At 33.8% G+C, this 12,975-nt stretch overlaps 1 protein-coding gene across 4 annotated transcripts in view; it reads left to right on the forward strand.

The window, feature by feature from the left end:
• LOC109050620 (CBP80/20-dependent translation initiation factor-like) overlaps positions 1-12,975 on the forward strand; it is a 57,869-nt gene that overhangs the window by 19,850 nt on the left and 25,044 nt on the right. The gene's annotated exons all lie outside the window — the stretch shown is intronic.

Raw genomic sequence — 12,975 nt, forward strand, 5'->3', positions numbered from 1 at the left:
CACTCTTAGTCGCTTTGGATAAAAGCGTCTGCTAAATGCATAAATATATGTAAATATATACTGTATGTGTGTGTATTTATATACAGTATGCACACATATATTATGTAAACAAAAACTTTTATTTTGGATGCGATTAATTGTTTGACAGCACTACTAAAACCAATAAATATTAAACAAAAACTTATTTCAGCTAGTTGCCAAGGCAATATTTCTCATTTTCATTTAGATAGTAACTTGATGTACCAAAAAAAAGTAAAACGGAAAGAAAATAAAAATGTATGTGGACATATATATATATATATATATATATATATATATATATATATATATATAATAAGGAAAAAAACATTAGCAAAAGTGACAAAAACAAACAACAAAACGACAAAACTTTAAAGTAAATTGAGCTGAAAATAGAAAAAAAACTATTAATAAAAACTACAATGATGCTAAAATAAAGTTGTTGTAGTATTTCAGTATGTACTCTCTCATCTCCTGTTTTTCAGTTAGTGGAGTGGCGCCATCTAGTGGTTTCATAATGTCATCACCAATAAATTGTGATGTAGCATAGATATTTCTTTTCTTATTATCTTTCTGCTGTGTCTGGCCGCCGGTGAGTATTTCGATCCTCCCAGCAGGATGTTGTTAGCGTGGCAGCGGCGGGTCAGAAGGTCATCTGCGGGCAGCGTCTGGACGCGATGCTGGCAGACAGGGTGGAGTGTGTGTGATGCCAGCCATTGTTCTTACTCAAGTGATCTGTTGTCTTTCCTCTTGTTCTCTGTGATTTTATGTGCGTCTATTTATTTAAACACTTTAAAGGTGAACGTGCAGATTGTTGGATGTTAAAATGAACACTTTTTACCGTTTTTGGTTTCAGAACATGGAAGAAAATTATAGTTGAGTAAACATCTATAGAGGTACATGGAAAACCAAAGCATATATCATTTGTGTTTCTATTTCCTCCAAAAGCAAAGAAAAAATCCACAATGCAAAAACAAAAAAGGAAAAATGACATAAACGGGCGGGAGAGAGAAAGATGGTAAAGTATAGTGTTAGAATATTCTTTTTTGCTCACCAAGGCTGCATTTATTTGATCACAAATACAGTAAATATAGTTACTATTTGAACATATTTTGAAAAGTAATTTATTTCTGTGATCAAAGCTGTATTTTCAGCATCATTACTCCAGTCTTCAGTGTCACATGATCTTCAGAAATCATTCTAATATGGCGATTTGCTGCTCAAGAAACATTTCTGATTATTATCAATGCTGAAAACACTTATTTTGTAATACATTACATTTCATTTTTTCAGGATTCCTTGGTGAATCAGTAGTTCATAACAGTTTTTCTTTCAGATAGAATCATTTTGCAACTAATACTTTTGATAAATTTAATGCAAAAAAAATATTAATTTATTTTAAAAAATATTGCATGTACATTACATGTAAAAAAAAAAAAAAAATTGCCAAATTATGGCAAATTATACTCATACTGGAAAGGATCTAGACAACAGTGTGAGGTCAGCCAATCACAACGTAGCTCATTTGCATACTAGACTGACAGGTGTTTATAATGAGTTTGAGTTGAAGACTCTTTTCCCATCAGAGTTGTGTTAAATAACTGTTGGCATGAATAATTTATTTTAGTTACACACACACACACACACACACACATACACACACACACATGCAGTCTACATCCCTAATCCAAGACCTCACTGACCACTTAAGTGTGTGTGTGTGTCAGGTGAGTGATTTTTGTAGCTGTATTGTTTGTCACCTGATACACAATATCCTGCCAGATTCACATGCCCTGTGGCACAGACACACACACACAATCTGAGTGTTTATATGCTGCTGTTCTGTTTGTTTGTTGTGTGTGTGTGTGTGTGTGTGTGTGTCTCAGTGTGAGCGGATGTTTCTGCGCACTGTAAACTTTTATTGTCTTTAATACAGAGCAGAAGGAAGTGATACACCGTGTGTGTGTGTTTTATCACGTTCACTCTTCCCATTATTCCCACAAAATAGGCATCGTTTCAAATAAGGTCAGAGTCAGTCTGTCTGTTTCCGTCTTGGACGTGTGTGTGTGTGTGTGTGTGTGTGTGTATTACTTAACTGTACTTTGACCCTGAAGTTAAATTGGTAACACTTTACAGTAAGATTAGCATTAGTTAATGCATTAATGCATTAGTTTATATATATTAACAGCATTTATTAATCTTCGTTAATGTTACCTTTGTAATATTTGTCAATGTATTAACTGATGTTGATGCACTTTTTGTTTTAAAAAAACTAATGTTGAAATTAACAGTAAGATTACAGAATACTGTAGAAGTATAGTTCATGGCTTGTTCATGTTAGCTAATGTATGTAGCTGATTGTGATGAATTAGAATGTTCCCGGTAGATCTGACTTAACCTTGCTTTTAAGTATAAGATGCACAAAGATTCAGAAGTCCTTTTTTTTTTAGTATTTGTTATAGTCTATAGTCATTATAATTTATGTAAACATTGCTGAAATCAATAGCATTAACTCATTTAAATAGTTTAAATGTATGTGTGTCTATATATATATATATATATATATATATATATATATATATATATATATATATATATATATAATATATATATATATATATATATTATTTATTTATTTTTTTTTATTTTTTTTTAACTAACAATTATTTCTGAAAAGATATCATGCTTCAACTTTCATTATTAAAACTGTTGTTTTGATAACAGACTAAAATGATTATTAAAACAGTAAATATAATTCTCTTTTAGAATTTGTGTAATAGGCATTATAATTTATATAAAAATAGTGTGTGTGTGTGTGTGTGTGTGTATTTTGGGTGAAAACACTGATTTCATGTTTTTTGCATAATATGTTTTGACTCATTCATATGCATCTCTATAGTGTGTTTGATCAGTGGTCTGTCTGCGATGGGTCAGATATTGTAGACGTGTCTAGTTACTGCGGAACAAAAGGCCTCCAGCGGGCCAGACACTGAGCGCCTGCTCCCCCGAGCTACGTGCGGCCCGACAGGAGCAGAGAGCGAGTGAGAGAGACCCCGGCAGATCTGACACAGAACAATGAGGAGGTCAGACATCCCTCCCTTTCCTGTGATTGTCAGTCACACACAGCTCCTACCTGCTCGCCCGCTCGCTCTCTCTGTCGTAACGCTGGAATGAGGAGGTCAGTGAGGGAATCTTGGATGCGGATTCGTCTGTTGGGAGTTGAGGAATTTGTGGGCGGATGCTTGTTGGCCGATTCAAGCGACTGTATGACGTGTCTTGTTACAAAACCCACCGCTTTAGAGATAAAATACAACTATTTTAAAGTGCATGTGTGCATGTGAGAGAGATATTCGGTGTCTTATCAGGAAATCACTAGCACTGCTATTTAGAGAGAGAGTTCAGAGTGTGTGCTTCAATCAGGTGTCTTCTTGTTTATTTACTAAGCAACTGCATAGCTACTCCCTGGTGACAAACCGGAACAGCATAGCAACTGCATAGCAACCGCCTGGTGACTTCATAGCAACTGCCTGGTTACAAACTATAGCAGCCTAGTAACCACATAGAAACTCCCTGTTGACCAATCAAAACAACCTAGTAACCACACAGCTTAGTAAATGAATAGCAACTGCCTAGTGACAAACCAGAATAGCCTAGCAACTGCCTGGTGACAAACCATATCAGTGACCACATAGCAACTCCTTGGTGACCAACCAAAACAATCTTGTAACCACTTAGCAACTGGAACAGCCTAGCAACTGAATAGCAACCGCTTGATGACCTCATAGCAACTCCCTGATTGCAAATGAGAACAGCCTAGTAGACTCATAGCAATTGCCTAGTGACAAATCAGAACAGCATAGCAACTGCCTGGTGTCACACCAGAACAGCCTAGCAACCGCAGAGCAACTCCCTGATGACCTATCAGAACAGCCTAGCAACTGCATAGCAGTGCCTTAGCAACCACTCTCAGCACAGTAGCAAAAGAATAGAAATGTGTTAGAAATCTAAAGTGTAAGGAGTGTGAGATCATGCGCTGACTCTTTACCTAATTGGGCCTGAGAGAGCCATGATGTCTATCCCATCATAAACGCTCAGAGACACGAACCCGTGTCACCCGGCAACCAGACCAACACACTCTCTGCAGACGCGTCCAAAGGAACGTAAAGCTCAGGCTGCTGTAAACAACACACGGGTCACTGCTGAACTCACTTCATACACAGATTGTGTGCTACACTCTTCATCTGGGGAGCCAAAGAATCCACACTGATATTAAACAAGAATTGACTTGGACTCTGCAGTAGCCAGAAAGTGTTTTTTATGAGTACTTTTTTTTTTTAGCCTTTGTTTTAGTGGTCAATAATTTTTCTCCAGGTGTCCAAAATCTGGAAATATCAGGGAATGTTAAAACTCTGATTCCCAGGCCTGTGAAAGTCATGGAAATTGAAGGGGACTTATAATGCGATTTCAAGTTTTCCTTTATCTTTGGAGTGTTACAAGCTGTTCATGCATGTATAAGATCCATAAAGTTGTAAAGACTAAAGTCTCAAAACCAAAGAGATATTTTTTATAAAAGTTAAGACTCGTCCACGCCTTCCTAAAACACTTCATTTAAACACGCCCCCACATGTCTACATCACACTGTTGGAAGATTTGCAAAACACCGCCCAGATTTTTACACAAAGAAATAAGGGGTAACTTTTATTCTTGCTGTAGTATTGTTGCCCCAATGTTGTGAAGAGGCTGTGTTTTTCTAAATATGTTAAAGAGCATAACATTTCCGTCACACGCTTGAGGTATTCGGCCAATCACAACCACTGGATAGCTGGCCAATCAGAGCACACCGTGCTTTTCAGAACTTTGTAAAGAACTTTTCAGAACTATTTTTTTTTTTTAAGCCTTGTAAACATTGATGCGTTTCAGAAAGGCGGGGCAGAGAGGAGCAACCATAATGTACGGTATGTGAAAAATAATGTGTTTTTTCCACATTATTTTCCACATAATGTACATCATTGTTTCTCCTCTGTGCCCCACCTTTCCGAAACGAGTCGATTTTTACAAAGCTCATAATTCTGAAAAGTGAGGTGTGCTCTGATTGGCCAGCTATCCAGTGTGTTGTGATTGGCCGAATGCCTCAAGCGTGTGACGGAAATGTTACGCCTCTTACCATACTGTGATGCGGTCTCCCAGTCCAGCTGCTCTGCTCGTGCACATCCCATCATCGCTTTCTTTTAACAGTTCAGTCAGTGTACTGTTAGGAGTAACTGAATAACTTGGGATATTGGTTTATTTCACGTCAGAGGGAGTGTCAGACACGTTTATAAGCCGAATAACTTAAGTTATTTGTGGATTAGTACGTACTGGAGACACGAACCGTTTCAAACGATTCAGATAGATTTGGTGACTGGTTCGACTGGTTCACTAAGAAGATCCGGTTAAATAGAAAGATTCGTTCATGATCCGGACGTCACTAGACGAGACAAAACAAATAAAACCCATTACAAACGAGGTATTTGTTGCATCCAGTGAGGACATAATTACTGATTATAATGACTTATACTGTGTTTTTACGTGTTGCGTTGTGTATCATGCTGCGTAAACCTAAAACCATGTCTGCGTTTGTGATTTGAGAAACAACAAGCCTACTCTGCACTGCGAGAAACTAGGGGTGCACCGATCAAGATCGGCCGATCGTTAATGCGCATCTCGTCAGTAAAGCCGGTTCTCTAATCAGTGATAAATTTATATATAAATTTATGTTATATTATAAATTTAATATTTGGGTTGAACTGTTCTGGAATGGTGTTGAAATACAACTTAACCACTGATATCTAGTTGTGTCCTCTTGTGGAAGGCCAAACAAAGTTTCCCTTCAATGAAACACACAGCGTCTCCACAACATGGCAGCTGTGGCAACAGAGAGAATAAAAGTTACACCTTCTTTCTTTGCGTGAAGATTTGGGCGGTGTTATACAAATCTTCCCACACAGTGATGTAGAGATGTGGGGGCGTGTTAGAACGGGCCGTTTCAGGGGGGTGTGGTTGAGTCTTAACTTTGATAAAGAATATCTCTTTGGATTTGAGACTTTAGTCTTTGTATCTTTACAGATCTTCTTTACGCACCAAGAGCTTGTAACACGAAAGGAATAATTGAGATCGCATCATATGACCCCTTTAAACATTTCCATAGTAAATATAGATTTTTCCTAGTCATGCTCATTGCAAAACTATTGCATCGACTAGAAATCGCAGTTTGTGAGTGTAACAACTATAAAGTGATTCTTAGAAATGCTTATCCAGTAACTGTGTTATTTTAGTATTTATATACCTATAGTGTTTATTATTAATTTTACATTTAAAATGTTGTCTTTGCAATTAACTGAAATATACTAAATTCAAGTTTTTTTATCTAATACTTATATTTTATGTGAATTCAGCAATATTTTAATTAATGAATATTATATCCTATAGTTTAACTTTACCAGTGATCATGAACAGCTAAAAAAAATTCATGGAAGTTCATTGGTCTAAAGGTGTGGGAACCCTGATTCTCAGTCCCTCTTCTCTTTGGAAATCTTTAGTGTGTGTGTGTGTGTGTGTGTGTGTGTGTGTGTGTGTGTGCAGTTGCTTCGATTGGAAGGCGTCCAGTCTCTCTCTCTCTGCACACACGGTCGCATGCCAATTGTTGGGCTCTTTGACTGATGGTTCATTGTCTTCCTCATTCCACCCGCTAGCGGCCCAGGAACTTTCCCTCTTGGAATTCCACCTCGTCATCCGGAATGTCGTGACACAGACTCATGAACAGGAAAAGGGTCACGTTAATACCAGAGGTGACGGCTTCAGTCATCCTGCAATAGTCAGGCTAACAAAGAGCTCTCTCTGTCCGGTAGATGCTAAGTTTAGAATCACAGTTCTCACATGGGACGCTCTGGCTTTCTTCAAACAGCCTGAAAATATCAGATTTTTTTTTGTAGTTGTTGTTATTTTTGTCTTTTTTTGGTGTATCCGCATTGCATGTTGTCTGAACAGCAAAATAAAAGCATGACATTTAAAAGTTTCTGTTTTACCAAATCAAAGTTGTTCATCCTACCGTCAGAAATCATCTGGATACTTTAGCTAGATACAGAATTTATGGACGTCATTAAATATGTAAAACACTTTTTTCAAGGAATTATTGGAAAGCAGCCTTCTGAATTATTTATAGATGTTTCCAGCTTATTTCTATGATAAATATATTTTATATATCAACACACACATATACACAAACAATTGTTTTTTTATAATAAAAATAAATAAATGTTATAATGTGTGTATATATATATATATATATATATATATATATATATATATATATATACACACACATTAATTTAATTTATTTATTTTTATTATACATGTATTATATTATTTAAAATTATTGTGTGATTTAAATATTAATTATTAATATATATTAAAGGAAAACTGACTTAATTTAAATTCATTAATCATTAATTTTATGTGTGTGTGTATATATATATATATATATATATATATATATATATATAAAATTATTGATATATTAATTATATAATAGAATTCAATACTAAGTGAGTTTAAGAAAACCACTTTCCTAGAAATGATTTGAAATCAGCAGTTTGAATTCTTTCCAGATGTCTGGGTTTTAAAGCTGAGTCTTTCTGGCTAATCTTTCTGAAATTAGTTCTGCTCGGACTGTTAAATCAGAGGATGTAATATTCTCTCTGTCACGGTTCATCAGTGTCCTGTGATGGGAGACGTCCTCACTCACTTCAGGTTAATGCCCGCTTTCATAATCCAAGGCGTTTGAAATCCCATAACTCTCTAATATCATGTTGTGAAGGGAAAGTTGGTGTTGTTTCTGTGAGGGAAGGTTTCGTGTCGTTTTATTGGCCCGAGTGAATGTTGAGCTCGGGTTCTGTGGGCAGATCTCGTTAGCGGTGATGGTCGTGATGATTTCAGGACCGATGTCAAGCGTAATCCTACCTCCTTGACAAATCTAAACTATCTTGGACCCTTAAACGACTTCCCCTGGATAGACGTCTTTCTGTGTATCATCTTTGGTGGCTAATTAGAAATAATAAATATTGCTTGTCAAAAAGTCAAGTAAAACACACCTTCTATATTGCTTTTTCTCACATCACATTTTAAAACTGTAAGTCCCACTGGGCAAAATAAACATGTCTTTTTTTTTTTTTTTTTTTTTTTTTTTTTTTTTTTTTTTTTTTTTAGCAAGCTAACCAATTTGGCTAATATATAAATATTAGTGCTGCCAAATGATTTATCGCATCCAAAATAAAAAGTTTTTGTTAACATAATATATGTATGTTTATTATGTTGATATAAATACAAATGTATTTATATTCAGAAAAATATGTTATGTTTAAGTATTAAATATATTTATTTATAATATAAATTATGTGAATATATGTATATAAAATATATACATGTATATAAAATATATACATAAAAATAGGTTATGTTTGTTATGTTATTACTTAATAAATATACACAGTACACACATATATATTATGCAAACAAAACTTTTATTTTGGATGCGATTTTATATATACTGTATATATATATATATATATATATATATATATATATATATATATATATATATATATCTATATATATATATATATATAATAAATTATTAAATGACTTAAATATTTATAAAAAATATTTTTGTAAATGTATTGTTTAAATACAGATGTTCTTAATGTTGTTATTAATGTTATTTTTTAATTAAAGTATTAAGTCTTATATTTTTAGATTTTTTATTAAGTCTTTTTATATGATTTTAGTAAGTATGATTTGTCATTACATTATAAATCATATTGTACATTATACTGATTATATAGCTATAGTTACAAAAGGGGCAAATTAGATTGTGTTATGATGTGCATTATTATAGCCTGCTTGTCTGTCATTTTTGCTATACATAATCATACTGAATCTTTGTAGAATTTCTGCAAATGCTCTCTGTTATACGTGTTATACCCCATTTAAAGTATTAAATATTTTATTTATTTTTTATTTTATTTTACACAAAAGAAAGATGCTGTTATATAGTCAATGTTAAATCCTGGACGTGGATTTATATGTGTTATGTGGAGAGACATTTGCTTGACACCGTAACCCTAGACCTCGACTTCTCACCATTACATCATCATTACTTCACCCCTAGACCAATCAGGTCTGAGTGGGAGGAGTCGTCATTCCTCACTCTCTGAACATGGATTCCGTTGTGACCTCTGACCTCTGGAATGTGGCGGTATGCATAAGTTTCCTGCCGCGGGCGACTCCCCCGCCTTCCGCCCTCTGCAGTCACGCATGCATCTGACCAACAATCCTACAGCCCGGGGTCAAAGGTCACGCTCAGCGGGGACGAGCCGAGTGGTGATGCGTATCTGTGTGTCACTGGCTTTGATCCGCACAGGACATACACGCTCACTCGCATTGTTTCACATTTAATAAAAACAATCAGCCCTTATTTCAAATAAACCGAGGGTCTCCTCCCTGCAGATTATTCATCACATTCCTTACGTCTCAAAAAACAAAAAAAACTGATTTCCTTGTAATAGTTTACTTTTTTTTTTCGCAGGAATCATAATTGAGGACTTTAATCATGGCAAACGAAAACTGGTGCCTCGCTTTCCTCGGTTTCACGCTTGTGCAAATATTGACATATTTAGGCGCTTTGAAGTCTGAATGTGTTTGGTGTGGTTGTGATTATCATCTGGAGAACATTAGAGCGGAGACGTCCAACTTGTGACATCCTGCAGGACTGCAACAGTAGCTCCACACACACACACACACACACTGAAGATGAATGGACGCTTGAGGACCCGCCTCTCTCATAAGGAAGTTCCTCATGAAGTTTAGAAACTCGTTGACTTGATGGATTCTGATGGGACTTAACCCAAAATTACAGTTGTGTCCTCACAAGTCTTTCCGTTGTCTTTATGGCTGCTTTCACACCATCAGATGGATGCATTTTTGTTTTCCACAGACATCTGGCGCACATCAGATCCTTTTCTTGCATGTAAACGGCAAATTGCTTATAAGATGAGACTTTTTGACATCTGTGTATGCATATGGGCCGCTTTTACATATGGACATCTGACCCATATCTAGTTCTCCTCTGAATGCAGGAGTTTTGGCATGTGAAACAATGGCAGGAGTAATGGAAGGACCTGATTTTGGCCATCTGTATTCGATTGGATTGTAATCATTGCTCAACTGTCACTTTACATCACAATACTGTATTGCAAATATATATTAATAAGTTTGAACGAGTAAATTATTTAAATTCTTAATGATTATATTATAATATATATTGATAATAATATTATTTGTATATTCTTAATTATTCCGAAATTTTGACTTGTAGTAAATATTGTAGTAGAATTTTTTTTCTCAGAATTGTGAAGATATATAAACTTACGAATGCAAGGTAAAATTCAGAATTATGAAAAAAAAAGTTGCAGTTACTGTTTGTTTTTTGTTCTGAGGCAGGAATTAAAAAAAAAAACTGAATTGTGAGATGAAATGTGTTAATTTTAATTATGTTAAAAATGGTTGATTTTTTTGTTTTTTTTTATTGAATACAATCCAATCAAATTCAGATGATTCAAATCAAATCCCACCATTTATTATCTGAATCTGAATGAAGATCTGTGCATTTTTTGTGTATCTTTTACAAAAATACATACGTTTCTTTTACAAAAAAATAATTTTGTAAATTATTTTAAAAATATGGTTTTTTTTTTCATTAACAATGTGTCTGTATGATTTTAATATCAATTAATAGCATTCTTCATACATATTTAATGTAATGTAATTACATTTTAATGTAATGTATTATACAAGTATCAATATAATTTGTATATATTAATAATATAAAATTAATAAAATATTTTTAATATAAATTAACACTTCATAAAATATTGATAAATATTTAGTAAAATTACCCCCCCCCCCACTAAACTATATATATATATATATATATATATATATATATATATATATATATATATAGTTTTAAAGGAGTTTCTGGCAAAATGTGCATTATTTCTGGTTTTTGTGATGTTTTTCGAATGCATGGGAATTTAGAAATGTCAAGTTGTTTGTTACAATATCCTTTCCTCATAATAATGTATTCTATGTAAAAGAGAGACCAGAACATTCTTCAGACATTCACTGCTTGTTTCTGCAGAACAAAGTCATACGGTTTTGTAACAACTCAAATGATGACAATTTTCTTTTTTATCTTTTTTTCTTCTTTCATTTCAATTTCTCACTTCAGTCTGAGCCAGTCAAGTGTGTGTGTATTCTTGCCAGATGTTTGACGTGGTGTTTTATCATCATGAATACATCCTGCGGTTGTGTCTTCTTAAGTTTCGGTTGTTTTTGTCGTTTCTTGTAATAAATGTGATGGCTGGCGACTCTCAGTGTCCGGTTCTGGCAGGCTTTCTGTGCGGGGGCGGGGTTAAGCTTTAGAAGCCCTTATTACCACGCCGACGAGGAAAAGCAGCCAATTACACTAATCTCCCGCCACATCTGTGTCCAATCAGAGACAGCCAATCAGCATACAGTGGTTTTGGCTCAGAAGGGTTAGAAAGAGAAACCCTGAGGACCGTGTGTGTGTGTGTGTGTGTGTGTGTGTAGATGCTGCCACCGCAGCTCAGAGCTCAAGAATGTTCCATTATGCTGTGAAATGGAAGGGTGTCAGAGTTTAGAGTTTTATTACCCATCATGCACCAGTACTTGTTTCCCAGATCCTGTCGATAAACATTGGCGTTTTAACCTCCTGTAGTATCCAAGAGAGGCTGAAAAGCTTTATCTGTAGTTTTTTTTTTTTATCTGAATCACACACTCACATCTTCATGATGTACTTTCACGTGAAACAATATTATGAATGATGATGGGTGGGATTTGATTTTAACCATCTTCATTTGATTGAATTAGTAATTGCTAAACTGTTAAGTAAGGGGTCATATATGACAATATGATCAAAAATGTAAAACTGATAAAATTACTGTAATGCAAAATAGTGATACAAAGCTCAGTTAGTTTTATTTTTCAAATACAACAAAAGTGCATGCATAATTTATGAAAAAGTGCATCTGTGTGTGTGTGTGGGGGGGTGGGTATTTTACTAAATATTTGTCCATATTTTTATGAAGTGTTATCTTTTATTAATTTTATATTATTAATATATACAAATTATATTGATATTTGTAAAAACATTACATTAAAATGTAATTACATTATTATAATCATTTTTACACAAAATATGTATGAAGAATGTTATTAATTAATATTAAAATCATACAGACACATTGTTAATGCATATAAAACAATATATTTTTTTAAAACATTACATCCTGGTTGTATTTGTTTTCCAAAATTAATTTGTTCTTTTATAAGATTTTTTTTTTAATTATTGTGTGTGTGTGTGTGTGTGTGTGTGTATGTGTGTGTGTGTGTAGTATTTTGCCAAGTATTTTAAAACATTTTTATGATGTGTTTGTTTAAATTATACATCTTTTAATAATTTTGCATTTCTTATATATACAAATTATATTAATATTATTTGTATAATACATTACATTAATATATGCAATATGTAATAATTATGTAATATGTAATTATATTAATATAATAATCATTAAGAATCAATACATGTACAAAATATGTAGGAAGAATTTATTATTAATTAATATAAAAATCATACACACATATGTATGTTAATGCATGTGTGTGTACTGTATAAATATGTAAAAAATATTATATCCAAGTTGTATTTGTTGTATAAAATTATTTTCAGTACAAAATTTGTAATTAAATAGTTTTTTTTATTTAATTATATAAAACATTTGTGGAAATCACCATTGAAAATAATGAGTAAAACAAAACATTACTATAATGAGAGTT

Source organism: Cyprinus carpio, chromosome B21 (assembly GCF_018340385.1).
Source record: "Cyprinus carpio isolate SPL01 chromosome B21, ASM1834038v1, whole genome shotgun sequence".
In the NCBI taxonomy this organism is placed as follows: Eukaryota; Metazoa; Chordata; class Actinopteri; order Cypriniformes; family Cyprinidae; genus Cyprinus; species Cyprinus carpio.